The sequence below is a fragment of the Salvelinus fontinalis genome, chromosome 19 (assembly GCF_029448725.1).
Source record: "Salvelinus fontinalis isolate EN_2023a chromosome 19, ASM2944872v1, whole genome shotgun sequence".
Classification (NCBI taxonomy): domain Eukaryota; kingdom Metazoa; phylum Chordata; class Actinopteri; order Salmoniformes; family Salmonidae; genus Salvelinus; species Salvelinus fontinalis.
In genome coordinates, this window is record NC_074683.1 from 17,383,693 (window position 1) to 17,396,147 (window position 12,455).

The 12,455-nt window shown below is 41.4% G+C and overlaps 1 protein-coding gene across 10 annotated transcripts in view; it reads right to left on the reverse strand.

Annotated features, from left to right (window-relative positions):
* nalcn (sodium leak channel, non-selective) overlaps positions 1-12,455 on the reverse strand; it is a 272,502-nt gene that overhangs the window by 86,263 nt on the left and 173,784 nt on the right. The gene's annotated exons all lie outside the window — the stretch shown is intronic.

Genomic DNA, 12,455 nt, shown 5'->3' on the forward strand with positions numbered 1-12,455 from the left:
CATTGGTTAGGTTTTCCCAATCAATTGTTGGAAACATATGTAGAGTGTAGAACTTTATTTTTATTATGCATTTGAAGGATAGCATTGGCCCTGCAGTTTTCCATGGAAGTTTCCCCGAAACCTTTGTCGATAAAGTGGCACTTTATTTCTCTCGACAAAAGAGAAGCAACGAGAGAGTAGCTATTGTCAAATAGATGTTTGACAGTCAATCTTTTGTGTGTGAATGAACAAAATGTGTCAAGTGAAGCGCTTTGCTGTTCTACGACTGGCCTGGGTCTATCATTGAGAGAAACAGAATATCATGTAAGATATAGAGCTTTTGGGATCTCACCCCAGTTTCATCAGTCTCTGTATGACTCACAGCTATTTCTCCATCCTCAGAACCTCATTCCTTGGCTAGCAGTTAAAATATTTATTTTTCTATTCAACCTGCTCTCAAAATCAGTTTTTGTGCAAGCCAAACCACCTCAAAAAATGTATCCCTTAAACAGGCCAGGTAGACATCACCGGCGAGCCAAAGCGAGAGCAAGGTAATTATAGTTTAGTGTTTTCAAATTTGTTTTTATTTCTATTCGTTTTGGGATTTCTATTTGAAATCAAGTTTAGATTCAATTCATTTCATGACCTGATTTGCTAGTTTTTATTTAGTTTGAGTTTTTATCTTATTTACATAGTTTCGGTTTTAGTGTTAAGAATAGAAAGCATGCGTGGGAGGGTTGGATCCATTTTTCACTGTTTCAAGAAAACTTGACTAGCTAGTAGTCAGTTAGCCACTGCTAGCGGTCATCAGCTAACCTTAGCCCGGTCAACTTCTGCCAGTCTGCACAGTGCGATTCAATTCAGAGCATACCGGACTGCTTTTTCTCCACCAAGTCTCCATTTCTCCGGATTCCTACCACAAGCTCTGAATCTTTTCACCTGGATCAGCGCAGCTAGCTAGCTGCTATCCGAGTGGCTAATCCTGGCTAACGTCTCTGTCCCGAAGCAAGCACCAGTTAGCCGGGAACTAGCCTCGTGCTAGGCCCATCTCCCGGCTAGATGAAGAGCATTTTTCTACGGCTGGCCATGCTTTCCACCTGGCAACCCCTACCCCGGTCAACAGCCCTGCAACTTGCCCAAGCTTCCCCCATTTCTCCTTCACCCAAATCCAGATAGCTGGACCCCTACAAATCAGCTAGGAAAGACAATCTGGACCCTCTCTTTCTAAAATTATCCGCCGCAATTGTTACAACCCCTATTACTAGCCTGTTCAACCTCTTGTATCGTCTGAGATCCCCAAAGATTGGAAAGCTGCCGCAGTCATCCCGCTCTTCAAAGGCAGAGACCCAAACTGTTACAGACCTATATCTATTCTACCCTGCCTTTCTGAGGTCATCGAAGGCCAAGTTAATAAACAATGTGTCAAATCAGAGGGCCTGTTTTCCGGACCTCTGGCAGTCTCTATGGGGGTGCCACAGAGTTTAATTCTTGGGCTGACTCTTTTCTCTCTCGCTAGAAACAAAGTAAACATTGTTTGGAAATTTGCTTTTAGTTGCCTGGTTTCCTGCATTGACATATACTAAATTCATTTTTAAATGAGTGCGTTTAATGGTGTTAAAATACACTAGTTATTTTGGACCACCAGTCTGTTGATGTCATGCAGCCTGTAGTTTTTGTGTTTATACTTTTTCATAACTACAAGTTTGATGTCGGACGACAATAGTATGTTCCTGATGTCACTGTGACTACGGCCAATAGCCTTTAGTCTTGAAATCTTTATTTGATAGTACATGGCTTCACATGTGAATCCTTAAAGAGATGGGTGGGGCTAAGGCTTAAGAGGATGTAAACAATGCTGAATGGGTGTAGGCAAAGAAGAGCTCTCCAGTAGGTGTACCAAAACATTCAAGGTCCATTTTCTCAAAAGTTAGGTTTCAAAGCAGAATTACATTCCCATAGTTCCCCACCTGTAGTGTATGACATACCATTTTCTAGCTCCGACTCTCTACTTTTATCCAACGTTAAAAACACAATTTAAAATGTTGCTACATAAGACTGAATCAAGCCGGTTGGTCACATTCGTGTTGTATAGGTTTTTTTGGGATGTCACTTCTTGGTGCTGAAGCAGTAATACATACGGTGGCGGGTCAGGTCATAGGTTAGGTTAGGTTAAATATAAATGATAGTCAATCTCAATGTGACTTGTATTGAAAAGGAATAGCTCCGAGACTAGTCCCAAAAATATGGTGGAACGAAACTCTCTCTCACCCATGTTTACACCAATCCAATGCTTTTTAACTTTAGTAGTACATGTAAGAAGAATACATTTAGCAAAAAAATATACACTGCTCAAAAAAATAAAGGGAACACTTAAACAACACAATGTAACTCCAAGTCAATCACACTTCTGTGAAATCAAACTGTCCACTTAGGAAGAAACACTGATTGACAATAAATTTCACATGCTGTTGTGCAAATGGAATAGACAAAATGTGGAAATTATAGGCAATTTGCAAGACACCCCCAAAAACAGGAGTGATTCTGCAGGTGGTGACCACAGACCACTTCTCAGTTCCTATGCTTCCTGGCTGATGTTTTGGTCACTTTTGAATGCTGGCGGTGCTTTCACTCTAGTGGTAGCATGAGACGGAGTCTACAACCCACACAAGTTGCTCAGGTAGTGCAGTTCATCCAGGATAGCACATCAATGCGAACTGTGGCAAAAAGGTTTGCTGTGTCTGTCAGCGTAGTGTCCAGAGCATGCAGGCGCTACCAGTAGACAGGCCAGTACATCAGGAGACGTGGAGGAGGCCGTAGGAGGGCAACAACCCAGCAGCAGGACCGCTACCTCCGCCTTTGTGCAAGGAGGTGCACTGCCAGAGCCCTGTAAAATGACCTCCAGCAGGTCACAAATGTGCATGTGTCAGCATATGGTCTCACAAGGGGTCTGAGGATCTCATCTCGGTACCTAATGGCAGTCAGGCTACCTCTGGCGAAAACATGGAGGGCTGTGCGGCCCCACAAAGAAATGCCACCCCACACCATGACTGACCCATCGCCAAACCGGTCATGCTGGAGGATGTTGCAGGCAGCAGAACGTTCTCCACGGCGTCTCCAGACTCTGTCACGTCTGTCACATGTGCTCATGTGCTCAGTGTGAACCTGCTTTCATCTGTGAGGAGCACAGGGCGCCAGTGGCGAATTTGCCAATCTTGGTGTTCTCTGGCAAATGCGAAACGTCCTGCACGGTGTTGGGCTGTAAGCACAACCCCCACCCGTGGACGTCGGGCCCTCATACCACCCTCACGGAGTCTGTTTCTGACCGTTTGAGCAGACACATGCACATTTGTGGCCTGCTGGAGGTCATTTTGCAGGGCTCTGGCAGTGCACCTCCTTGCACAAAGGCGGAGGTAGCGGTCCTGCTGCTGGGTTGTTGCCCTCCTACGGCCTCCTCCACATCTCCTGATGTACTGGCCTGTCTCCTGGTAGCGCCTGCATGCTCTGGACACTACGCTGACAGACACAGCAAACCTTTTTGCCACAGTTCGCATTGATGTGCTATCCTGGATGAACTGCACTACCTGAGCAACTTGTGTGGGTTGTAGACTCCGTCTCATGCTACCACTAGAGTGAGAGCACCGCCAGCATTCAAAAGTGACCAAAACATCAGCCAGGAAGCATAGGAACTGAGAAGTGGTCTGTGGTCACCACCTGCAGAATCACTCCTGTTTTGGGGGGTGTCTTGCAAATTGCCTATAATTTCCACCTTTTGTCTATTCCATTTGCACAACAGCATGTGACATTTATTGTCAATCAGTGTTGCTTCCTAAGTGGACAGTTTGATTTCACAGAAGTGTGATTGACTTGGAGTTACATTGTGTTGTTTAAGTGTTCCCTTTATTTTTTTGAGCAGTGTATATATATGTAGGTCTATGGTACATCTTTTTATTTAAACTGAACAAAATGGCGAAGTGGTCTCCCGAGTGGCGAAGTGGTCTAAGGCACCGTATCGCAGTGCTAGCTGTGCCACTAGAGAACCTGGTTCGAGTCCAGGCTCTGTCGCAGCAGGCCGCGACTTACAACGATGGGAAAGGACTAGAGGTCGACCGACTAATCAACATGGCCGATTAATTAGGGCGGATTTCAAGTTTTCATAACAATCGGTAATCGGCATTTTTGGACGCCGATTACATTGTAATCCACGAGGAGACTGCGTGGCAGGCTGACCACCTGTTACGCGAGTGCAGCAAGGAGCCAAGGTAAGTTGCTAGCTAGCATTAAACTTATCTTATAAAAAAACAATCAATCATAACATAATCACTAGTTAACCTCTACTTAACACCCATCCCGGATCCGAGAGCATCCTCATCAGTAAAAGCTGACTAGCAAAGCCTAGCATAGCGCCACAAGTAAATAATAGCATATAAATATCATGAAATCACAAGTCCAATACAGCAAATGAAAGATAAACATCTTGTGAATCCAGCCATCATTTACGATTTTTAAAATGTTTTACAGCGAAAACACAATATGTATTTCTATTAGCTAACCACAATAGCCAAAGACTCAACCGCATATTTTCACCATGTTTGTACCGCATAGGTAGCTATCACAAAACCGACCAAATAGAGATATAATTAGTCACTAACCAAGAAACAACTTCATCAGATGACAGTCTTATATATGTTTTGTTCGAAAATGTGCATATGTGAGGTATAAATCATAGTTTTACATTGCAGCTACCATCAAAAGTATCACCAAAGCAGCCAGAATAATTACAGAGAGCAACGTGAAATACCTAAATACTCATCATAAAACATTTATGAAAAATACAAGGTGTACAACAAATGAAAGATAAACATCTTGTGAATCCAGCCAATATTTCCGATTTTGTAAGTGTTTTACAGCAAAAACACAATATAGCATTATATTAGCTTACCACAATAGCCAAACACACAAACGCATTTATTCACCGCATAGATAGCATTCGCAAAAACCATCAAAAGATATCAAAGGAATCACTAACCTTGACATACTTCATCAGATGACAGTCTTATAACATCAAGTTATACAATACACTTATGTTTTGTTCGAAAATGTGCATATTTAGAGCTGCAAACCGTGGTTATACATTGTGAATATGTAGGATCGATTCACCAGAATGTACGGAGCTATTTTGGACACTCACCTAATCTGACCAAAGAACTCATCATAAATTTTACATAAAAATACTTGTTGTATGGCAAATGAAAGATACACTGGTTCTTAATGCAACCGCCGTGTTAGATTTTTTAAAATAACTTTCCCATAACAAACAGCTTGCGTTATTGCAAGACAGCGCCCGCCAAAACGGCAGGGAATAGGAATAACATTTTCCACAGAAATACGAAATAAGATCATAAATTGTTCTTACTTTTGTTGAGCTTCCATCAGAATCTTGAACAAGGAGTCCTAGGTCGAGGATACATCGTTGTTTGGTTTTAGAATGTCCTTTTCTCCTGTCGATTTCGTGCCACAATGCTAGCCAATGTTGATGACGTTCCCAGTTTCTCTCGACGCAAAGAATGGAAAACTCCAAAAGTCCCAATAAACGTTGAATAAACTGATGAAACTCGGTTGAAAAAACCTACTTTATGATTTTTCTCTAATATGTATCAAATAAAAACAGAGCCGGAGATATTAGCCGTGTATACCGAACGCTTTTCAGAAGCCAATGTCGAGCTCCGCCTCGCGCCTTGGTAGACAAAGGAAATTCCTGACTTCCCACTCCAAAGGCTCTTGTTCGACAAGCTAGACACCCCATTCCACCTTCCACTGCCTGTTGACATCTAGTGGAAGGCGTATGAAGTGCATGCATATCGATAAATATTAGAATTGAATAGGCAGGCCCTGGAACAGAGCATTGTTTTCAGATTTTTCACTTCCTATATGGAAGTTTGCTGCAAAATGAGTTCTGTTTTACTCACAGATATAATTCAAACCGTTTTAGAAACTTGAGAGCGTTTTCTATCCAATAGTAATAATAATATGCATATTGTAAGATCTATAATAGAGTACGAGGCAGTTTAATTTGGGCACGATTTTTTCCAAAGTGAAAACAGCGCCCCCTATTGACAAGAAGTTGTTAACTACACATGGTTGATGATATTACTAGTTTAACTAGCTTGTCCTGCGTTGCATTTAATCAATGTGGTGCCTGTTAATTCATCATCGAATGATTGATGGGTTGCAGTTCGATATAATACGGAATGGTTCCGTATTTCACTGAACGAATAAAACGTTGTGTTTTCGAAAATAAAGTTTACGGATTTGACCCTATTAATGACCTAAGGCTCGTATTTCTGTGTGTTTGTTATATTATAACTAAGTCTATGATTTGATAGAGCAGTCTGAGCGGTGGTAGGCAGCAGCAGGCTCGTAAGCATTCATTCAAACAAGCACTTTCCTGCGTTTGCCAGCAGCTCTTTGCAATGCTTGAAGCACAGCGCTGTTCATGACTTCAAGCCTATCAACTCCCGAGATTAGGCTGGGAATACTAAAGTGCCTATAAGAACTTCTTAACTGGGAATATTGAAGACTCATCTTGAAAGGAACCACCAGCTTTCATATGTTCTCATGTTCTGAGCAAGGAACTTAAACGTTAGCTTTTTTACATGGCACATATTGCACTTATACTTTCTTCTCCAACACTGTGTTTTTGCATTATTTAAATCAAATTGAACATGTTTCATTATTTATTTTTTAACTAAAATTATTTTATTTATGTATTATATTAAGTTAAAATAAAAGTGTTCATTAAGTATTGTTGTAACTGTCATTATTACGAATATATCAGTTGAAGTCGGAAGTTTATATACACTTAGGTTGGAGACATTAAAACTCGTTTTTAAACTACTCCACACATTTCTTGTTAACAAACTATAGTTTTGGAAAGTCGGTTAGGACATCTACTTCGTGCATGACACAAGTAATTTTTCCAACAATTGTTTACATGCAGATTATTTCACTTCATTCACTGTATCACAATTCCAGTAGGTCAGAAGTTTACATACACTAAGTTGAATGTGCCTTTAAACAGCTTGGAAAATTCCAGAAAATAACGTCATGACTTTAGAAGCTAATTGACATAATTTGAGTCAATTGGAGGTGTACATGTGGATGTATTTCAAGGCCTACCTTCAAACTCAGTGCCTCTTTGCTTGACATCATGGGAAAATCAAAAGAAATCAGCAAAGACCTCATAAAAAAATTGTAGACCTACACAAGTCTGGTTCATCCTTGTGAGCAATTTCCAAAACGCCTGAAGGTACCACGTTCATCTGTACAAACAATAGTACGCAAGTATAAACACCATGGGACCACGCAGCCATCATACCACTCAGGAAGGAGCCACGTTCTGTCTCCTAGAGATGAATGTACTTTGGTGCAAAAAGTGCAAATCACTCCCAGAACAACAGCAAAGGACCTTGTGAAGATGCTGGAGGAAACAGGTACAAAAGTATCTATATCCACAGTAAAACCAGTCCTATATCGACATAACCTGAAAGGCCGCTCAGCAAGGAAGAAGCCACTGTTCCAAAACCGCCATAAAAAAGCCAGACTACGGTTTGCAACTGCACATGGGGCCAAAGATCGTACTTTTTGGAGAAATGTCCTCTGGTCTGATGAAACAAAAATTCACCAAACTTATTGTGGGAAACTTGTGGAAGGCCACCCAAAACGTTTGACCCAAGTTCAACAATTTAAAGGCAACGCTACCAAATACCAATTGAGTGTATGTAAACTTCTGACCCACTGGGAATGTGATGAAAGAAATAAAAGCTGAAATAAATCCTTCGCTCTACTATTATTCTGACATTTCACATTCTTAAAATAAAGTGGTGATCCTAACTGACCTAAACAGTTTTTTTTTTAAACTTGGATTAAATGTCAGGAATTGTGAATAACTGAGTTTAAATGTATTTGGCTAAGGTGCATGTAAACTTCCGACTTCAACTGTATATAAAAAGTGGCTTTTTTGGTCCTCCAATAATCGGGATTGGCGTTGAAAAATCATAATCGGTCGACCTCTAGAGAGGACTGTAAACTACCAATAGAATTGGGGAGAAAAAGGGTTAAAATAATAATTACATATATATTTTTTTAACTGAACAAAATTATAACCGCAACATGTAAAGTGTTGGTCCCATGTTTCATGAGTTGAAATAAAATATCCCAGAAATGTTCCATACGCACAAAAAGCTTTTCTCTCTCAAATGTTGTGCACAAATTTGTTTACAGCCCTGTTGGTGATCATTTGTCCTTTGCCAAGATAATCCATCCACCACATGTGTGGCATATCAATAAGCTGATTAAACCATGATCATTAGACATGTCCACCTTATGCCGGGGACAATAAAAGGCCACTCTAAAATATGCAGTTTGGTAAAGGAAGATACACGACATGGACAAAAGTATGTGGACACCTGCTCGTCGAACATCTCATTCCAAAATCATGGGCATTAAAATGGAGTTGGTCCCTTTCCTGGTCCCTTTGCTGCGTAACAGTCTCCACTCTTCTGGGAAGGCTTCCAACTAGATGTTGGAACGTCGCTGCAGGAACTTTCTTCCCATTACGCCACAAGAGCATTAGTGAGGTCGGGCACTGATGTTGGGGAATTAGGCCCACAGTCAGCGTTCCAATTCATCCCAAAGGTGCTCGATGGGGATGAGGTCAAGGCTCTGTGCAGGTCAGTCAAGTTCTTCCACACTGATTTCGAACAAACCTGTATGGACCTCGCTTTATGCACGGGTGCGTTGTCATGCTGAAACAGGAAAGGACCTTCCCCAAACTGTTACCACAAAGTTGGAAGCACAGAATCGTCTGGAATGTCATTGTACGCTGTCGCGTTTCCCTTCATTGGAACTAAGGGGCCTAGCCCGAACCATGAAAAACAGCACCAGACCATTATTCCTCCTCAACCAAACTTTACAGTTGGCACTATGCATTTGCGTAGCAGCGAGCGGTACACCACTCCAGCAGACGCGCGACGGTAATCTTAGGCTTGTGTGCACCTGCTTTAGAACTCGGCAGTCCCGCTCTGTGACCTACCGCTTCACAGCTGAGCCGTTGTTGCTCATAGACATTTCCACTTGATAATAACAGCACGTACAGTGGACTGGCGCAGCTCTAGCAGGGAAGACGTCTTGACAACCTGACTTGTTAGAAAGGTGGCATCCTATGACGGTGCCACGTTGAAAGTCACAGCTCTTCAGTAAGGCCGTTCTACTGCCAATGTTTGGTTATGTAGTTTGCATGGCTGTGTGCTCGGTTTTATACTGTCAGCAACGGGATGAAATAGACTAATCTAATAATTTGAAGGTGTGTCCACGTACTTGTGTATATATAGTGTATCATGACTCGCTTAAATAATTTGCGTATCAGGACTTGCTTGAATCATTTAAGTATCATGTCTTAACTCACTATGTTTCCAACTACATCAAATCATAAAGAGATAGCTAAGGACAGGTATATTTCAAAGAGAGACATATACATGAGTCCTTACTGAGCAATGTATCAAGGCTCTTGGATGGAAATGTCAATTTAATTTTGTTCTCAATCTACCGTTGTTAACATGAACTCAGTACCACATGAACAAATTATACATTTCCACGCTCACACAACCAACTGTACACACGCATGTCGTACACACGCAGCTTTTATAGATGGAATTGAAATACAATCGCCTCCAGCGGAGGTAATTGGCATGTTTGACTGGTTTTGCTGTTAACATTTCTGAGAAACACACACACTGGGAAATGCACACACACACACACTGGGAAATGCACACACACACACTGGGAAATGCACACACACACACACACACACACAGGGAAATGCACACACACACTGGGAAATGCACACACACACACAGGGAAATGCACAAACACACACACACACACACACACACACACACACACACACACACACACACACACACACACACACACACACACACACACACACACACACACACACACACACACACAGGGAAACGCCAATGACAATATGACATTATGAACAATGTGAACTGTGAACTACAAGATTTTCCATCACTGTTTCGACCTTCTGTTTAGATCAAAAGCTGCCTGTGATTGCCACTTTCCAATATCCGCAGAGGCAGTTTGGATGCAAAAACTGTAATACCTATACTGAGTTCAAAGATTTGCATGAATACACATTTTGAATAGATTATTCACCTTCAATTTGTTTTTCCATTATTTCCAATTAATTTGAGCATGGCAATTGTCTACGGGCGCGGCAGACTGTGAAAAGGAAAGGATTAACAATGTCCCAGGGAAGATCATGCATGCATGAGCTCTGTGTGTCAAGGTTCCCCAGGAAAGTATCATTGATATATGGCTTGTCAGTTTTGACTGGCTTTTCAGTTAAAAAAAGGTATTCAGTTCTAACAAAAAAAAATATACACTTAAATCATAGTTGGTTTGATTGATTGGTTTGATCGATCGATCGATCATTTGATTGACATTGGTTGAAGGGAATACCCAAAAGTCTATCCGAAACATTTCTGGTTGAGATGTGGATGCATCACAGTGGAAAAGAATACACATTACATCACATTCAACCATTCAAATGCTGCTCTCCACCAACAACACTGATCATATACATGAAATGAACAGTGAAATATACAGTGAGCAACAAAAGTAACAAATGATTTGATATTTTGTCTCTTTACTCCCCCAGCACATTGGATTTTAAATAATATGACTGTGAGGTTAAAGTGCAGACTGTCAGCTTTAATGTGAGGGTTTTCATCCATATCAGGTGAACTGTTTAGAAATTCCGGCACTTTTTGTTAATAGTCTTTCCATTTTAGGGGACACAAAGTATTCGGACAAATTCACTTCTGTGTGTACATGTTTCTAAAACACTTTTACATGAATGTGGATGCTACAATGGTTACGGATAATCCTGAATGAATCGTGAATAATGATGAGTGTGATAGTTAGATGCACAAATACACTATACAGTGCATTTGAAAAGTATTTAGACCTCTTGACTTTTTCCAAATTTTGGTAAGTTACAGCCTTATTCTAAAATGGATTAAATACATACAAATTCTCATCAGTCTACACATAATACCCCATAATGACAGAGCAAAAACAGTATTTAAAAAAATATTTACGCATTTATTAAAAATAAAAAACAGCAACATTTACATAAGTATTCAGAGCCTTTAGTCAGTACTTTGTTGAAGCACCTTTGGCAGCGATTACACCCTCAAGTCTTCTTGGGTATAACGCTACAAGCTTGGGGAGCGTCGCTGTACAGCTATTTTCAGGTCTCTCCAGAGATGTTCGATTGGGTTCAAGTCTGGGCTCTGGCTGGGCCACTCAAGGACATTCAGAGATGTGTCCCGAAGCAAATCCTGCGTTATCTTGGCTTTGTGCTTAGGGTTGTTGTCCTGTTGGAAGGTGAACTTTCACCCCAGTCTGAGGTCTTGAGCGCTCTGGAGAATGATTTCATCAAGGATCTCTCTGTACTTTGCTCTGTTCATCTTTCCCTCGATCCTCCCAGTCCCTTCCGCCGAAACACTTCCCCACAGCATGATGCTGCCCCCACCATGCTTCACCGTAGGGATGGTGCCAGGTTTCCTCAAGACGTGACACTTGGCATTCAGGCCAAAAAGTTCAGTATTGGTTTCATCAGACCAGATAATCTTGTTTCTCATGGTCTGAGAGTACTTTAGGTGGCTTTTGGCAAACTCCAAAAGGCACCAAGTGTGCCTTTTACTGAGGAGTAGCCTCCGTCTGGCCACTCTACCATAAAGGTCTGATTGGTGGAGTGCTGCAAAGATGGTTGTCCTTCTGTAAGGTTCTCCCATCTCCACAGAGGAACTCTGGAGCACTGTCAGAGTGACCATTGGGTTCTTGGTCACCTCCTTGACCAAGGCCCTTCTCCCCCAATTGCTCAGTTTGGCCGGGTGGCTAGCTCTAAGAAGAGTCTTGGTGGTTCTAAACTTATTTAAGAATGATGGAGCCCACTGTGTTCTTGGGGACCTTCAATGCTGTAAAAAAATGTGGTGCCTTGACACAATCTTGTATCGGAGCACTACGGACAATTCCTTCGACCTCATGGCTTGGTTTTTGTTCTGACATGCTCTGTCAACTGTGAGACCTTATATAGACAGGTGTGTGCCTTTCCAAATCATTTCCAATCAATTACATTTACCACAGGTGGACTCCAATCAAGTTGTAGAAAAATCTCATGGATGATCAATGGAAACAGGATGCACCGGAGCTCAATTTTGAGTCTCATACCAAAGGGTCTGAATATTTAAGTAAATAAGGTATATCTGTTTTTTGCTTTTAATACATTACAACCTGTTTTCGCTTTGTCATTATGGGGTATTGTGTGTAGATTGATGAGGGAAACAATTTATATAATCCCTTTTAGAATAAGGCTGTAAAGTAAC